General features: G+C 40.8%; 1 pseudogene; it reads left to right on the top strand.

Moving 5' to 3' along the window:
- The first annotated feature begins 233 nt into the window (after positions 1 to 233).
- LOC111823632 lies at positions 234 to 4,808 on the top strand (annotated as a pseudogene).
- Positions 4,809 to 7,689: the final 2,881 nt, after the last annotated feature.

The raw sequence follows: 7,689 nt of genomic DNA, 5'->3' as shown, positions 1-7,689 counted from the left end.
GGGCGATACAAGCTTCTGCTCTCGGGTGCTTTGCATCCCAGGCCATGAGCGGAGTCCCGGTGGGAAAGGGCGCGGTTGGCAGCGGCTGCTGGGGTCTGGCAGCCGTCACCTGGGGGGGAAGGCGCACTAGGCCAGGCCTCTGCAGCACCACCCGCCCGCGGAGGCAGCGGAGGCTGAGCCCTCTGCCCTACCCAGTGAACTGCCAGCGCCGAGAAGCGGGCGGCGACCTCGAGATGTGCTGCTGCTGCTTCCACGGCCTCTACTGGCACCTCGAAGGCTTCCCTCAGCCATGACTGCCTGGAGCCCCCAGGGAGCCCCGTGCGCGCTCTGTGACATGGAAGACGGGACAAGCGGCTTCGTGACTGCATGGGCCCTTCTCAGCCCTGCACCTTCGCTCAGACTCAGGGAATACACGCAACCGGTGCCCTTCAGGACGGTCCACGCCCCCCCACCTCTGCCCCCAGGAGCTGCCTACACTGTCCTGCTCTGCCTCCCTCCGTACTCATTTGGAGGAGGCCAGTGGTTACCTGGACTGGGAGGCAGGGGCCCTGGGATTCGAATTGAATTCATCACTGAGAAAGGCGTCAAACGTCCAGCCACATGCTTCCCTGAGGCTGCTAGGAAGCAAGGCTGGACAGATCCAGACACTAAACTCCTTGCTCAGGGAAGGTGGCTTTACGGCTCCAATTACCAGTGAATTCAGAAAAACGACCGAACTTACCAGGTACCGAAGTGAGAAGGTGACGTTCAGTTATGCAGAATATATTGCTTCTCACAGCACTGTTTCCAGATGGCACTCTTCAGCCACTGAGCCACACCAGCCGGGCTGTGGTTAGTCTTTTGATTTTTAGAACAAGTAACACCTACTGGCATTCCACTTGTTTTTCTTTTAACTAAGTTGTCATCATATCATTTGGGAAAAAAATTAATTCTTAAAATCTATTGTGCAGAAAGGTATCGAATCACTTATCTAAACAGAAGTGCAAATACAGCCTATGGACTTGCCCTGTCCCTCAGTGAAATGCACAGAGCCGTGACCTCTTTCTGCCGGCGGTGGACCAAATGCTTCCTACTGTGCTTACAGAACTGTGCCACTGACACTGTCCCACACAGTCAGGTCACGCTGAAGGAGCCCTGGGCTGGGAGACAGTGCTGCCCTCGTTAGCTGTGGGATCTGAAGCAAATCACTTTACTTCTCTGTGCTTTCCAGAGGTAAATAGGGATGCAAAATGGGGATAACTCTATGAACCCCAAGATTAAATGGGATCACATCATGGAGGTCTCAGCTTAAATGCCCCCTGCTCCGGGGGGGGCAATAGCGGATGCTGTTAGAGGAGTTAGCTAGACACGCAGGCAGAAGGGCAGGGTCCGTGGCAAACAAGGGCAGGTGGACTCAGGCAGGGCAGACAGGACAGTGCGAGCAGCCTAACCACAGGAACCACCATGCTGAAATAACAGAATGTTTTTTGACACCAAGCGGGAAGCATGGGAACCCGCAGAGGGCCTGCAGCAATCGGTGAACTGATACTTAGGAACAGAGGAAGTTCAGGTCTGCTGCTGGGCAGGAGCAGTGAGGGAACTAATCTGGTGGCGGCACCGGTAGATATAGAGCAGGCTTGTAGCACGTGTACACCCCTAGACCGACTAGTTCCGCTGGCAACCCATTATTTGGGGCCCCCGTGCGGGAGTCTGAATCTGCTTGTAATAAGTTTTCCAGGCTTTTGCAGGAAGCTCATTCTTCGGTGTTGCGAGACACAACGCGGGGGCAGGGGGGGGGCAGGGGAACCTTTGGCACTCACTAAATACTTGTTGGATAAAAGAACGTGAGGTATAAAGAGCTTCCAGTTTAATAAATACAATGAGCTGTAATAAACATTAGCTTATAGCCCTAGCTGGTTTGGATCAGTGGATAGAGCATCGGCCTGTGAACTGAAAGGTCCCAGGTTTGATTTCAGTCAAGGGCACGTGCACGGGTTGTGGTTTAGATCCCCAGTAGGGTGCATGCAGGAGGCAGCCAATCAATAATTCTCTCTTATCATTGATGTTTCTATCTCTCTCTCCTTCTCCCTTCCTCTCTGAAATCAATAAAAATATATATTTTTTAAAAAACACAGTTAGCATATATATTTGTAAGAACTCAATCTGTGCTTTAGAAGGAAAACTTAAAGATAAATGTGCCATAGGACTAATTCAGTGAATCATTTATCAACAAATTAATGGATCTTGCCTCAGTTGACATTTCTGTTTACAAACTAATGGCATACTTACTTAACTGCCTCCATTATGGGTTCTCAACTTTTCCAAGGAGTATTTTTAACATGAAAAAAAGCAATTTTTTAAAAATTAACACAATCACAGAGCATTTGTAGGCACTAGCAAATATATTGTGTAAGCTAATAGCTCATAACTAAGGAACTAGCCATCAATAAAATAAACAGATTAGTTCAAAAACAGAAACTGTTGTCCTAGGCCACAGAGATTCACATGTTGATTCTTATAAAGCTCTAAGTCATCAAAGCTTCAAGTCAGGAGATCTGGGCTCTAGTTCCAGCTGCACCTTCAACTCATCAAAGGACCTGGGTCAAGTTACCACAGTTCTCTAGTCCTGCGTGTTCTCACATGTGTAATGAGAATGAGGCTTTCTGTCAACTCTTTTAACTTTGCAGTTCTCTGTGCCTCTATTCACTGATTGATATACATCAGTGATGTACTGATGTCAGGGAAGACAACATGGGCTATACTACTAGCTGTAGTTAACATAAGCCTAAAAAGTCCTATTACTTATAGGGTACTTGTGGTGAAAAATAGATAAACTATGTGTGATTACTTATTGGGCTATCTGAGTTCAAGGTCATACTTAAACTGATTTTTATGAGATTGGATTAAGGGAAATTAGCTTGAAGCCAATGGATGGTAGAATGTGTATGGTTACCTTTGATCTAGGAGGTGAGATACACTTCATTGGGCAGTGTTTCTAAGAATGTTTCCTCCAGTGTCTTTTAGAAATGCAATGGTCCCCTTTCTTCAGGTGTGTGAACATGAAAAGCCAAATTCTACAATTGTATGAAAGAGCGAAAGGCCAAGACACTCTTGAAAAAGATTTGCTGTAACAGATTTCATGACAATACTGTGGGATTGGAAAGGGGCTAAATTAATTTTTAAAAGGAGCTATAGCTCTCAAAAACAGATCTGTGTACATGAGAAAACTTCACATGTAACAGAGGAAACATTGCCAAACAATGGGGAAAGGATGGACTATTCAATAAATGGTGCTGGGTTAACTATTACATATGTCTCCTTTTCCCCCCATTGACCTCTCCTAAGTCACTTCCGCCCGAAAAACATGCCCTCACCCCCCTACTGTCTGTGTCCATGTGTTATGCTCATATGCATGCATACAAGTCCTTTGGTTGATCTCTTACCCCCCTCCCCCACCCTCCCATGCCTTCGCTCTGAGGTTTGACAGAATGTATGATGTTTCCATGTCTCTGGATTTATTTTGTTCATCAGTTTATGTTGTTCATTATATTCCATAAATGAGTGAGATGACATGATATTTATCTTTCTCTGACTGGCTTATTTCGCTTAGCCATAATGCTCTCCAGGTCCATCCATGTGGTTGCAAATGGTAAGAATTCCTCCTTTTATACAGCAGCATAGTATTCCATCGTGTAGATGTACCACAGTTTTTAAATCCACTCATCTGCTGATGGACCCTTACACTGTTTCCAAATTTTAGCTATTGTAAATTGTGCTGCTATGAACGTAGGGGTGCATATATCCTTTCTTATTGGTTTTTCTGATTTCTTGGGATATAGTCCTAGAAGTGGGATCATTGGGTCAAATGGGAGATCCATTTTTAACTTTTTGAGGAAACTCCATACTGTTCTCTACAGTGGCTGCACCAGTCTGCATTCCCACCAGCAGTGCACGAAGGTTCCTTTTTCTCCACATTCTCGCCAGTACTTGTCATTGGTTGATTTGTTGATGATAGTCATTCTGACAGGTGTGAGATGGTACCTCTTTGTTGTTTTGATTTGCATCTCTTGGATGATTAGTGACTGAGCATGTTTTCATATGTCTCTTGGCCTTCTGCATGTCCACTTTCAAAAAGTGTCTATTTAGGACTGTTGTCCATTTTTTTTATTGGATTGATTATCTTCCTTTTGTTAAGTTATATGAGTTCACTGTGAATTTTGGAGATTAAACCCTTATTGGATATAACATTGGCAAATATGTTCTCCCATGCAGTGGGCTTTCCTGTTGTTTTATTGATGGTTTCTTTTACTGTGCAGAAGCTTTTTATTTTGATCTAGTCCCCTTTGTCTATTTTCTCCTTAGTCTCCATTGTCCTAGGAGCTGTGTTGGTAAAGATATTTCTACAATATACAGTATGTCTGCTATTTTGCTGCCTATGGTTTCTTCTAAGCTTTTTAAGGTTTCCCATCTTATGTTTAAGTCCTTTATCCATTTTGAGATTATTTTTGTGTATGGAATAAGTTGGTGGTCTAGTTTCTTTTCTTTTCTTTTTTTTTTTTTTTGCATGTATCTGCCCAATTTTCCCAACACCATTTATTGAAGAGACTGTCTTAACTCCATTGTATGCTCTTGCCTCCTTTGTGAAGTATTAATTGATTGTAATGGCTTGAGTTGATTTCTGGGTTCTCTGTTCTGTTCTATTGGTCTGTATGTCTGTTCTTGTGCCAGTACCAGGCAGTTTTGAGAACAGTGGCTTTGTAATATAACTTGATATCTGGTATTGTGACCCCTCTAACTTTGTTCTTCTTTCTCAGGATTGCCGTGGCTAATCCATATGAATTTTTGGAGAGTTTGTTCTAGGTCTATGAAATATGCCATTGGTATTTTGATGGGGATCGCATTGAATCTATAGATTGCTTTAGTAGTATGGACATTTTAATGATGTTGATTCTACCAATCCATGAACACGGTATATTCTTCCATTTGTTTATGTCTTCCTCTATCTCTTTTTTCAATGTCCTATAGTTCTCTGAGTACAGGTCTTTTACCTCCTTAGTTAAGTTTATTCCTACGTATCTTAAAGCAATAGTAAATGGGATTTTTTTTTAGTTTCTCTTTCTGTGAGTTCACTATTGGTGTATAAAAAGGCCATAGATTTCTGGGTGTTAATTTTATATCCTGTTACATTGCCAAATTCATTTAAGTCTAGTAGTTTTTTGATGGGGTCTTTACAATTTTCTATGTATAATATCATGTCATCTGCGAATAATAACAATTTTACTTCTTCTTTTCCATTTTGGATGCCTTGTATTTCTTCTTCTTATCTGATTGCTATGGTTAACACTTCGAGTACTATATCCAGCAGGAGTGGTAAAAATGAGCATCCCTGTCTTGTTCCTGTTCTTAGGGGAAATGATTTTAGTGTTTGCCCATTGAGTATGATGTTGGCTGTAGGATTGTCATATAGGGCTTTTATTATGTTGAGGTATGATCCTTCTATTCCCACTTTGCTGAGAGTTTTTATTAAGAAAGGGTGTTGGATTTTGTCAAATGCTTTTTCTGCATCAATTGATATGATTATGTGATTTTTGTCTCTCAATTTGTTTATGTGATGTATCACGTTTATTGATTTGTGGATATTGTACCAGCCTTGCACTTGGTTATGGTGTATGATCTTTCTAATGTAATGCTGGATCCGGTTTGCTAGAAGTTTGTTGAGCATTTCAGCATCTTTGTTCATCAGGGATATTGGCCTGTAATTCTCTTTCTTTGTAGTGTCTTTATCTGGTTTTGGAATTAGGGTAATGCTGGCTTCATAGAAAGGGCTTGGAAGTGTTCCTTCCTCTTGAATTTTTTTGGAATAATCTGAGGAGGATAGATTTTAGTTCTCTGCATGTTTGGTAAAACTCCTCTGTGAAGCTGCTGGGACCAGGGCTTTTGTTTGCTAGAAGATTTTTGATTACTGCTTCAATTTCTTTGCTAGTTATCAGCCTATTCAGGTTTTTTTTTTTTTTATTCTTCCTGATTGAGTTTTGGAAGATTGTATTTTTCTAGGTATACGTCCATTTTGTCTAGGTTGTCCAGTTTGTTGGAGTAGAGTTGTTCATAATATTTTTTTACAATCTTTTGTATGTCTGTGGAATCGGTTGTTACTTCACCTCTCTCATTTCTGATTTTGTTTATTTGGGTCCTCTCTCTTTGTTTCTTGGTGAGCCTGGCTAAAGGTTCATCAATCTTGTTTGTCCTTTCAAAGAACCACCTCTTGGTTTTATTGACCTTTTGTATTGTTTTTTATTTGTTTGTGTGTGTGTGTGTGTGTGTTGTTGTTGTTGTTGTTGTTTTTGGCCTCTATGTTATTTATTTCTGCTCTGATCTTTAGTATTTCCTTCCTTCTGCTTACTCTGGGTTTTTCTTGTTGCTCTCTTTCTAACTCTTTAAGTTGTAGGGTTAGATAATTTATTAGCAGTTTTTCTTGCTTTTTGAGGTAGGCTTGTAGAGTACTGCCTTCACTGTGTCATAGATTTTGGATTGTTGTGTTTTCATTGTCATTGGTTTCCAGGATTCTTTTTATTTTTTCTTTGATCTCTTTGGTAACCCAATCATTGTTTAATAGCATGCTATTTAGCCTCCAAGTGTTTGATTTTTTAATTGTTTTTATTGTAGTTGATTTCTAATTTTATGCCATTGTGATCTGAGAAGATGCATGATATTATTTCTATCTTCTTGAATTTGAAGAGACTTAGCTTGTGTCCTAATGTGTGGTCTATTTTTGAGAATGTCCCATGTACACTCAAGAAGAATGTATATTTCATTGCTTTCAGGTGAAATGTTCTGAAGATGTCAATTAGTTCCATCTGATCTATTGAGTCGTTTAGTATTGCTGTTTCTTTGCTGATTTTTTGTCTAGAAAATTTATTCAGTGATGTCAATGGGGTATTAAAGTCCCCTATTATGATTGTATTGCTGTCACTCTCTCCCTTGATATCTTCCAAAAGTATTTTTTATGTATTTGGGTGCTCCTGTATTGGGTGCATATATGTTTACCAGAGTTAAATCCTCTTGTTTTATCGATCCCTTTAGTATTATAAAATGGCCTTCCTTATCTCTTGTTATGGCCTTCACTCTAATGTCTATTTTGTCAGGTATAAGTATTGCTACCCCAGCTTTTTTTTTTTTTTTCATTTCTGTTTGCCTGAAAAAAATTTCCCATGCCTTCACTTTCAGTCTGTGTGAGTCCTTTGTTCTGAGGTGAGTCTCTTGTAGACAGCCTATATATGTGTCATGTTTTCTTATCCATTCAGTCACTCTATGTCTTTTGATTGGAGCATTTGATCCATTTACATTTAAGTTCTTATTGATAGGTACTTTTTTATTGCCTGTGTTCCTTCTTCCCTTTCCATTTCTTCTTTTTACACCAGTCCCTTTAGCATTTCTTGCATTGCTGGCTTGGTGGTAATAAACTCCCTTAGCCTTTTTTTTTGTCTGAAAAGGTCCTGATTTCACCTTCAATTTTGATTGATAGCCTTTCTGGATAGAGTATTCTTGGATTCAGTCCCTTAATTTGCATCACTTTGTAAACTTCATTCCATTCCCTCTGGCCTGATGTGTTTCTGTTGAGAAATCATTTGATAGTCTAATGGAACAAAGATTCCTTGTAGGTAAATTTCTGTCTCTCTCTTACAGCCCTTAAGATTCTTTCTTTGTCATTAA

Source organism: Myotis lucifugus, unplaced genomic scaffold (assembly GCF_000147115.1).
Source record: "Myotis lucifugus unplaced genomic scaffold, Myoluc2.0 scaffold_587, whole genome shotgun sequence".
Lineage (NCBI taxonomy): Eukaryota > Metazoa > Chordata > Mammalia > Chiroptera > Vespertilionidae > Myotis > Myotis lucifugus.
Note: the sequence above shows the minus strand (reverse complement) of the source record. Positions and strands in the feature narration are given on the sequence as shown.